This window comes from Sardina pilchardus, chromosome 22, assembly GCF_963854185.1.
Source record: "Sardina pilchardus chromosome 22, fSarPil1.1, whole genome shotgun sequence".
NCBI lineage: Eukaryota > Metazoa > Chordata > Actinopteri > Clupeiformes > Clupeidae > Sardina > Sardina pilchardus.
Window position 1 is genome coordinate 21349034 of NC_085015.1, and position 11663 is coordinate 21360696.

Consider the following 11663-nt stretch of genomic DNA (forward strand, 5'->3'; position numbering starts at 1 on the left):
CACAGTGTGGGCCCTGTGATCGGGAGACCCACAGTCACACCCTACATGACAGGGACAGCATGTTGGAGGGCTTTTTTCAACCTCTGTCTCCAAATATGTTTGTTGAGGAGGTTGATGGGCAATGCAAGGTACTCTCGGAAGGTATGAAGACATCTTTATTATTAGTAACTTTCACACTTGTGTTTTCCAATGTCTTACATACATGTATAACTATAATCTTAAGCATTGACAACTCTGTCTTGTAGTGCGGCTATTACCTGTGAATGTGAGGCAACAGTGCGCCTGTTCCCCGGCGCAGATTCAGTGCAGTGGTGGCAAGGAGGTCATTCTCATTGGAATGAATGGTCAGAGCTCCATTTATTTGCATTTGAACTTTTTTTTGTGTATTGTACCAATTAGGCATGTTGTTTATGCTACAACTTTCACACACACACACACACACACACACACACACACACACACACACGACCCTAGGCAGTTGGGTTGGCCCCTTGAGCCGTGGATCTTGAGACCCCCCCCCCCCCCCCAAACACACGCACGCACACGCATACATCATCACATCATTCATCCCCCCCCCCCCATATGAACAATACACAAAGGAACAGACAATTTCACTGCCTTCTTTACATTAGTAATCATATGCATTTGTCAAATAAACATCCTTGTATCCTTATATCTTTGTATATTCTGGTGCAATAAAAAACACTTAAATTTACTGATGATCCTAGGACGATACCAACTGAATCTCCCACTGAAGAAATGCCTGACATGTCTGTCCACGTGGACAGCATGTCTGGATGACCTGATAAGGTCAGGGTACTGGCCAGCCACACTGCACCACCACCAAACACTTTTCGAGGCTGATCTCCTGAGGTCTTTTCAGGAGATTAAGCTCCTAGCTCCGGGATTGTCTCGTCAAGCATTCATTGGAATGCTTGATGCAAGGACAAGGTTTTTTGGGAGAGTAAGTCTTATTTTGTCTAGTTGACGTATTCTCAATAATTTTGTAGATAGGACACTAAGAACATACACAATTTGTAAGAATCATTCACAACATTTACAGTTGTTGTTTAAATGTTACATTGACTATCACTTTCTTGTCACTTTCGTGTTTCAACTTAAGAAATAGACAGTAAATAGACAGTAAAAATCTATACAACATTTAAAGCCAGCACTTAATGTGTCCTGAGCATATAAAATATGTGAAGAATGTGTTTCACAAAAGATTCTAGTGAGTAGTAGGCTTTGGCTGTTGTTTCATAACAGTGCATTTTTAATCTTGTTAACATTTAACATGTGTTATATTCTTTCCATTTATTTGTCTGTCATTTTGCTAGACTGGAAAAATTTGTGGAGACACATTTCAGCGGGCGTTTCTGGAGTGGTGCTTTGCACAGACTGAAGTGGAGGCAATGGCTGGGGCCCAGCCCTTCCAGTGCACTGCATGCACTCCAGAAACGCACGCTATTTCCGTGGATGGGAATAGGAAGCTGTATCGCTTCAACAGCGCAGGGTACTACAAACCATTTCTCACAGACATACCTATTATAACCAAAGGTGAAACATCAATGGCCTTACGTTATTACATACTTTTTTCGTAGCACCTCAAAGAGTCTATTTGAGGGCAGATTCTTCGCCAGGGACAGTGATGTGGCAGAATTTGTGGCCAAAGTTCAGGCATCGTCCGAACATGTAAATATATATCTACATCCCCTACTCTACTAGTACTCATTGTGGATTTTATCCATTATTTTTGAAGCAACAGTCATTTACAATGCAATTTTCTGTTTTAGGCTCCTGGTAAGGCCCGTTGTGGGGCATCCCAATTTACGGCTGCCAGGGAGAGGGCCCCAAGATCTGCCTCCAATATCGACGAGGAGGGGGTTGAGGTAGCGGTGTGCCGCCACGGCGTCCTTCTCAGGGCACTCAACATGTTTAGAGGGGAAGTATTTGCATATCCCCTGTACCTGCAGAAGGACCTGGCAAGGTGCAATGTCAGGTTCTTCTGTAGCGATGTGATGTGCAAATACTTCCCCTATTTGCAACGTCTTGCGCGCGTGCTGCCGGAGCTTCAGGGACTTCTTAGCATGCATCCACTGCTGTCAGTGATGCATGCTAAAGCACATTCCTGGACATGTGAGGTAATGACGGGATGAAACAGCTTTATTGTTACATTATTTTATGCACTTTGGAATGTGTCTCGGAATGTGTCTTGGAATGTTTTTTTGTTTTTTTCTTCACAGCTGAAATGGAGTGGACGCAACCAGTTGGGGGCTGGCAACACAATTGGGGAGGAGGTAGAACAGGTAGACCTAACTGCATACTGCGTATCTACATCTACTTTGGTCAAACATTGAACTTATGGACATTTTGTAATACCATGCATTCATCTGTGCTCATTTAATGATGCTGACATTGCTGTTATGCTGTGAAGGTCAACAGTTTCCTCTCCAGGGCCGGCATCAGCACGAAGTACATGTCGAAAGGTGGTAAGTATGACGCAATGATACTCTATACTATGCACTGTTAGTTTTTTAAAAAAACGTTATGATTCTTTAACTTACATTAGCTTGCTTACACAGCTTCACTTGCTTTAACTTACACAGCTAGAGCAGACATGTTGACCATAATGGCCATGGCATGGAATGCCAGAAAATTCACCAACATGGACATCATGCTCTCACAACGTTATGGAAAGGTAGATACAGTCTATTCATGAAGTGCTCATAATTTCAGTTATTCTACTAATTAACAGTTATTTTACTAATGACTATCAAGAGGTTGGTACTGGAGCATAAATAGAAAATGCTCTCGCAAAATACTGTAGATCTATTCTATTCATGCGACCCACTGTCCATAATTTCTCAAAACAAGTTATTCTACTACAGACTGTGAAGAGGCTGGCACTGGAGAAAGAAAATTTGGAGGAAATTAAGCGTAACCACAACATTGGGGAGAGTGGGGTAAGAAGAGCCACTTTTCAGCCACTTTTCTTTTAAAAAAGTTAAAGAGGTTTTGTTCTTAAATCTTCACACCAAAACAGAAACAGAAAGGGTCCGACCGGGCCCGACACAGTTCAAATCACACTATTTTAATGACACACGTGGATATTGCTTGTGTGGAAAGTCTGATTTCATCACAAAACACTTTAATATCTAAAAAGAAAAACCTGTTGTCTTTATCCTTATTACTACAGGCTATGGCAAGACCTATCTGATGACCTATCTGATGACCTATCTGATGACGTCCTCAATCTGATGGGGTTTCGTCTTGGATAGTGATCAGCTGACTAATTTATTTCAGTCAAGGAGTCCAGACCTAGGCCATATGAGCTTTTGTGTCTGAATGTACACTACATTGCCAAAAGTTTTGGGTCACCTGCCTTGACTCCCATATGAACTTAAGTCACATCCTATTCTTAATCCATAGGGTTTCATATGACATTGGTCCACCATTTGCAGCTACAGTATAACAGCTTCAACTCTTCTGTGAAGGCTTTTCATAAGGTTTAGGAGTGTGTTTATGGGCATTTTTAACCATTCTTTCAGAAGTGCACTTAATTGGAGAGATGTGTGCGCACTAGGGTGTGGATTGGGCCGATGTTTTCTGTCCGCGACCGACCCGAGCCCGACAGCGCAGTGATCGAATCTGACCCGAACCTGACAGGCATTAAGATATTTGTGTCCGAGTCCGACCGGGCCCGACACAGTTCAAATCACACTATTTTAATGACACACGTGGATATTGCTTGTGTGGAAAGTCTGATTGTATCAATCAATTGAAAGGCATTCGGAAACGTCGGCACAGATAAGCGGAGCCATGGCCGCACACATGGAGCAAGAAGTGCACACGTTAGAACAAGAGGCCGGGCACAGTTATGTAGGCTATGTCTACATGCTATGACTTTCCTCTCTCATTTTTGATGGTCTTAAACTCTCCAGAGGCTAACTTCTGTTTGCAATCTTCCATCTTAGCACGGCTCACAACTGCACTTACTGTAGCCTACGTGTTTCGTTGTCGCATGCAATAGAAAAATCTTGCGCGCAGGAGGAAACATGTTATGCTGCTAGGATCAGGAATCAGGATAATCAGGATAATCTATTACAAACCTATCACAAAAACGAACATCAAATGTCTGATCGCGCTGATGTGTCCGGGTCCGACCTGAGCCCGAACATAAGTTCTAAATATCTGTCCGACTCCGACCGAACCCGACGGGCTTCGGTCGGGTTTCCATGCTCTAGTGCGCACATCCAAAAAAAAAATGTTTTACTCAAAAACACATTGATAACATGTACGGTTTCAGAGATGAGGTAAGATGAGCCTACTTTTCCACAGATGTTAGGGAATGTCTCCCTCTTTCTAAAATGCTGTCACAATATTCATTTTGTTTATGGTTTCCAACAAAAAAGTGGTGGATCATCTTACCCCTGTGCTTGTCTTACCCCACTCTCCCCTATAGAATGATACAGTGCAGCATTGGGTGGCTGAGGTCGAGAGAATGGGTGAAGGTAATGTGTTTTATTTTTATTTTTACAACAGAAACTCACAAACCATATGGTCAGATCATGGCCTTACATATGCTTTGTACATTTAGATCCAATCATTAGTCTTACTGTTACACACACACACACACCCTATCCACACATATATACCTCTCACACCTACCCTACCACACATGTTTTTACACATATTTCCACACATATTTCCACACCTGTTTCCTCATATATTTCCACACCGATTTCCACACATGCTTCCACACATGCTTTCATACCTGCTTCCCCACATGCTTCCACATATGTGTCCATTGATGCTTCCACACATGTGAAGGTAATATGTTACACTTTTTTGCCCAACACCATACATTAGTCTACCACCATACATTGGTTATTTGTTACGTAGTTACTCCCATACATTCCATTCGCCTACATTGGTTTGTTTTTTTTAACAGTCTCACAAGGTGCTGAAGGAAGTGATGTGGAACAGACTATTGAGGGCCTTCACCTAAGCATTCGACAAAGGAAGCATTACCTCTACCGTGTACAAGGTAAAACTGGACTACCACTTAACCTTTCCATTGCACTAGAGCAGAGGTTCCCAAACGTTTGCCTTGCGTACCCCCACCATCCGACACATTGAAAAGAAACACATTCTATTGACGTATTCCAGGCATCATGTTTAATAAGACGCCCTTTTACAAATCATATCCTTTAATTGCATGTTTCCATATCATTATTACCTGATTCTGAGTTATTACAGTGCATGAAAATGCTGTTCTTCCTAGGCTTCTTATTATTCCGCTTACCAATTTCATTTTTCTATTCAGCTTGAACTGTTAAACCTAGAAACGTCAATCAAATTTTGCAACGTACGTCTTCAATTGAGAAGGCTGCTATGTATTTCTCAACTTTGTAACTTTTTGTATACTTTTTAAACTATTAATTAAAAACGTTCAACATTTTGCCCATAGGCCTTTATGACATCACCATCGGGTCGTTAACCAATTATTATTATACACCATAGCCTTTTTCATCTCTTGCGTACCCCCTAGAAGTAGCTGGTGTACCACCAGTGGTACGTGTACAACATTTTGGGAATCCCTGCACTAGAACATCTAGCAACTATAGCAGCTACAGTTTCAACATACTTGCCAAAATGTTGATAGTTTTTTTCCCTTCTAGACAGCAACAAGAGACGCCACAGTGTCAGGAGAAAAATTGGAGAAGAGACTCTGGCGTTGCAAAGAGCCATTGATAGACTGCCTTCTGCCTTCAGCCTACCAGCCACAGAGGAACTCATTCAAATGGACAATTTTGTGTGGCCATGGGCGATCCCTGAGACAAGTAAATATACCAGTTGTGACAGCTGTTGATCAGTTATTTTTTTTCTATTATATCATAGGTTATAGTACCATGTCTCTCTATTTATATCAGATTCAGCTGATCTTCAAAAGAAGAAACAGCTGTTTGACCAGGTGATGCTTGTTCGGAGACTGGAGGAGGAGGGCACCATTCTCCAGAAAGAGATGGAAAGACACGTGAGCTGCATTCTGGGAATGATACAAAATATTGCACATCTGCAGGACCAAAGTAAGTTCTTTGATATCATTTAAATTATAATGTTACTTTGACAGCGTGGTTGTTGAAAAGAGGGCATTTATTTTCATTGTGGCTATAAGGTACATCCACTTGCATTAATCTTGGATACCCTGTACAGATTATTAGAGGGAGGGAGTTTGTAATCTGTCAGTAAGCCCCCATGGCCATAATCTTTCAGGCTGAAGTATGGATTTCCAGGCTACTATATCTCTGTTTTGTGTAGTGAAGCTCATACATTCTTTTGTATCATTCAAGCTTGTGATAATATATATTTATAATTATATATAATGAATAAAATAAAGCATTAATTAAGGGCATTAGTTAAATATATAATTAATGCCCTCTTCAAGTCCACTAGTCATGTCCACTGCACAATGCTAGGAAGGTGTCGTGCTACGCTTTGACTTTGACTTTGACTTCGACTTTGTGTGTTCATAGCATCGGACGGGGAATGTGGAAGGACAAATATATTAAAAAAGAGAGAAAAATGTCTGTCCTCAAAATTGCAACAGGCAAAACATCTTTTCTCGATGGCACTTACTGGCCAGCTTCCCCCTCAAGAGGATGATGATGATGATGATGATGAAGATGGAGATGGAGAAAGAAACACTGATGACTCCTCTGATGAGCAAGAGGAATAGACCCACAGGTAAAGAGAAAAATAACTGGTATATACCACAGAGAGCATATTGTTCATGGTGATTATATACTGTTCATGTCCAGAAAATGTATGAGTATTACAATTAACTGAGAAATGTGCAATACAGCCTTTGTCATAATGATACAGGCTGACAGTAGCTGGGCTACAAGATGGTGATTTCCAGATTGTCAGCTCTGAGCTGTTGTCGGAGAAGGATGACATGACCATCGCCCATTGCACTGCTCTGAATTGCACTGCCAGCCAAAGCTCCAGATTATCATACTGTATGTCTGCCTGACCTCAAGGCTCAATATACAGTAGTTATGTATGGAAGTCTTGTCACTTTTATAAATTGTTTCGTCAGTGCCAAGACACATTCATTTGTAATAACTGACTGCTCATAATTTTTTTAATTGAAAAACGTTAAATGTTGTCTTTATTTTAAAATACATTATGACCACTTGAAACAATATGCAAAAATGTTCTGTGTTCAATTGCTGTAGTTGTTGCTCTGTAGCTGCAATCGAAAAATCCTTCTATGTTAATGGCCTAAATGGTATTCAATTGCTATTAATTGTTTTGGAGAAATGTGCCCACCAAATAAATAGAAAACTTTTATTATTGTTATTGTTATTATTATTATTATTATTATTATTATGTAATGACTGTAATGCTGCTCTATGTTACCATATACATTAGCTGTATATTTTGTGTTTATTGGACAAAACACTGGGGACATCTTCTGTCTTACTTTATATATTTGCTGTATGTTTTGTGTGTATTGGAGAAAACAATGAGGACTTCTTCAGAAACAGCCAATTACACAAACCATTACAACATGCATATTTTGGACAGATGTTGATCACTAAAATTTCTTAAATCATACACAAACCATTACCACATGTTTATTTTGATTGATTATGATACACCTAGGTGTGAAATGAACCCAATTTTCACTTACCTTAGGTGCTGTGGGACTTTAGATGCACCAGATATACTCCGAAACAGCTGTTCAGAGAGCATTTTGGACAGATGTTGATCACCAAAAGCTCTTAAATCATACACAAACCATTACAAGATGTATATTTTGATTGATTATGATACACAGTGGTGTGCTGTGCTGAAATGAACGCACCGGTCACGTCCACCGGGCAGATGGTGTTATCAAGCACAGAAGGGTGGAATATGGCTTATTATGCCTTAATTGGCACCTACTGTACTGATTTAGGCTACTTAATGTGATCTGTCTTCATATTACACCCTATAAACTACCACTACTCACACACACAGCTGGCCTAAGGAGTTGCCTTTCACTTCAGTCAGTGATGGTATGTTAATATAACCAACTGTTACTGTTACAACTGCATGCACACAACTGTTACATCTTGATGTGGCTTCTCGTAGACGTAGAGAATGATCAAAACATTAATGATTGCATAGCCTATCCTACCAGTACAGAAGTTGCTCATGTCTGTCCTGCTATTAACCTATATGCACACCTTTGCTTATTTTATTCGACAGTTGAATTCATTTTGGACAAATAACTCATTATTCATAGGTTCAGTAAGTGTATGCAATATTTTGTCTGGTGAGTGTAACTTTGTTCCTCACTCTTTTGTGATTTTGATACACTTTCATGCATTTTAAAGGAAAAGGTCAAGGACATAAGGCTTTTACAGCTGAAAAGCTGAGACAGCTTTTCATATATAGACTGCACACAAGTAGATGAATTGAACCACCTCATAACACCCATTTTGTGCCTGTTTCTCATATTTACATGTGTTGTGATAAATAAACATGATTTGCAGGTCAGTTTTGACCTATGTGACAGCCTTGAAAAGTAGGCCTACCATCAGGCCAGGTACTCGGTTGAGTTTTCAGACAGTTTTGCATGCACACAAGTTGATGAACCATCTTCAGGAACTGAGGTTTAGAGAGCATACACAAAAGTTCTTAAATCATACCCAAACCATTACAACATTCATATTTTGATTGATTATGATACACAGAGGTATGCTGTAGTGAAATAAACCCAATTTCACTGATCTTACGTGCTGTGGGAATTTTGATCCACAAGACATCTTCCGAAACTGAGGTTTACAGGGCATATTTTTCACATAAGTCGATACACAAAAGTTCTTAAATCATACCCAAACTATTAAAACATTCATATTTGGATTGATTATGATACACAGAGGTATGCTGTAGTGAAATAAACCCAATTTCACTGATCTTACGTGCTGTGGGAATTTTGATCCACAAGACATCTTCCGAAACTGAGGTTTACAGGGCATATTTTTCACATAAGTCGATACACAAAAGTTCTTAAATCATACCCAAACCATTAAAACATCCATATTTGGATTGATTATGATACACAGAGGTATGCTGTAGTGAAATAAACCCAATTTCACTGATCTTACGTGCTGTGGGAATTTTGATCCACAAGACATCTTCCGAAACTAAGGTTTACAGGGCATATTTTTCACATAAGTCGATACACAAAAGTCCTTAAATCATACCCAAACCATTAAAACATCCATATTTGGATTGATTATGATACACAGAGGTATGCTGTAGTGAAATAAACCCAATTTCACTGATCTTACGTGCTGTGGGAATTTTGATCCACAAGACATCTTCAGAAACTGAGGTTTACAGGGCATATTTTTGAAATAAGTCGATACACAAAAGTTCTTAAATCATACCCAAACCATTAAAACATCCATATTTTGATTGATTATGATACACAGAGGTATGCTGTAGTGAAATAAACCCAATTTCACTGATCTTACGTCCTGTGGGAATTTTGATCCACAGACATGTTCAGAAACTAAGGTTTACAGGGCATATTTTTCACATAAGTCGATACACAAAAGTTCTTAAATCACACCCAAACCATTAAAACATCCATATTTTGATTGAGCATGATACACAGAGGTGTGTTGTACTGAAATAAACCCAATTTCACTGACCTTACCTGCCTTGGCAAGTTTGATGCTTTGGACATACTCAGAAACTACAATTCAGACACCCATATTGGCCAGATAGGCCCAAGTAAGTGTCACACTCGTTAATTCATGAAATGTTGACATGTGGCACATATTTTGATTCAGGGAGGGATAACAAACGAGTTTGTCAAATTTGAGACCTCCAGCTGCTTGTGTGTTGACAGGAGGCGGAGCCAAAGATGGGAAAATCTAGATTTCTAGGGGGCGCTATAGAGTCTGTGAATATGTGAGGTGTGGTTTTACTTCGCTCATATATTCTATGTCATACATACATGTCACATGCCAAATTCAGTCTGTCTATGAGGTATGCAAGTTAGAAATTCTAACCCTAGGTGAAGATGGTCATAATTTGGATAGGTCGGACAGGCCTTGATAGGATTACACCACTTAATTCAAGATAGTGCCAGCATGTGGCACATATTTTGATACAGGGGATGATAACAAACGAGTTTGTCAAATTTGAGACATCTAGTGGCTTGTGTGTTGCCAGGAGGCGGAGCCAAATATCAGAAATATTGGATTTCTAGGGGGCGCTATAGAGTCTGTGAATATGTGAGGTGTGGTTTTACTTCGCTCATATATTCTATGTCATACATTCATGTCACATGCCAAATTCAGTCTGTCTATGAGGTATGCAAGTTAGAAATTCTAACCCTAGGTGTAGATGGTCATAATTTGGATAGGTCGGACAGGTCTTGATAGGATTACTCCACTTAATTCAAGATAGTGCCAGCATGTGGCACATATTTTGATACGGTTGATGATAACAAACAAGTTTGTCAAATTTGAGACATCTAGTGGCTTGTGTGTTGCCAGGAGGCGGAGCCAAATATCAGAAATATTGGATTTCTAGGGGGCGCTATAGAGTCTGTGAATATGTGAGGTGTGGTTTTACTTCGCTCATATATTCTATGTCATACATTCATGTCACATGCCAAATTCAGTCTGTCTATGAGGTATGCAAGTTAGAAATTCTAACCCTAGGTGTAGATGGTCATAATTTGGATAGGTCGGACAGGTCTTGATAGGATTACTCCACTTAATTCAAGATAGTGCCAGCATGTGGCACATATTTTGATACGGTTGATGATAACAAACAAGTTTGTCAAATTTGAGACATCTAGTGGCTTGTGTGTTGCCAGGAGGCGGAGCCAAATATCAGAAATATTGGATTTCTAGGGGGCGCTATAGAGTCTGTGAATATGTGAGGTGTGGTTTTACTTCGCTCATATATTCTATGTCATACATTCATGTCACATGCCAAATTCAGTCTGTCTATGAGGTATGCAAGTTAGAAATTCTAACCCTAGGTGTAGATGGTCATAATTTGGATAGGTCGGACAGGTCTTGATAGGATTACTCCACTTAATTCAAGATAGTGCCAGCATGTGGCACATATTTTGATACGGTTGATGATAACAAACAAGTTTGTCAAATTTGAGACATCTAGTGGCTTGTGTGTTGCCAGGAGGCGGAGCCAAATATCAGAAATATTGGATTTCTAGGGGGCGCTATAGAGTCTGTGAATATGTGATGTGTGATTTTACTACACATTCATATTTTGTGTCATATACGGATGTCACATGCCAAATTGAATCAGTCTAGGGGGTATATAAGGCCTTGATAAGGTTACACCAATTATTGTCAACTAAGACCAACATGTGGCACATATATTCATTAGGGAGTGAAAACAAAATAGTTTGTGACAATTGAGACCTCTAGCTGCTTTTGTGTTACCAGGAGGCTGTTACAGTACATTCCAAACTGCAGTGGCCATTCGATGTCAATTTAACATCAATATGACGTCAAACATTGATGTCAAAATGTCACAAAATAAGTCTAGAATGAAAGGGATATTGATGTCAATTTTTTTTATCAATATGTCATCAAAAATGATGCCAACATTATGTCAAA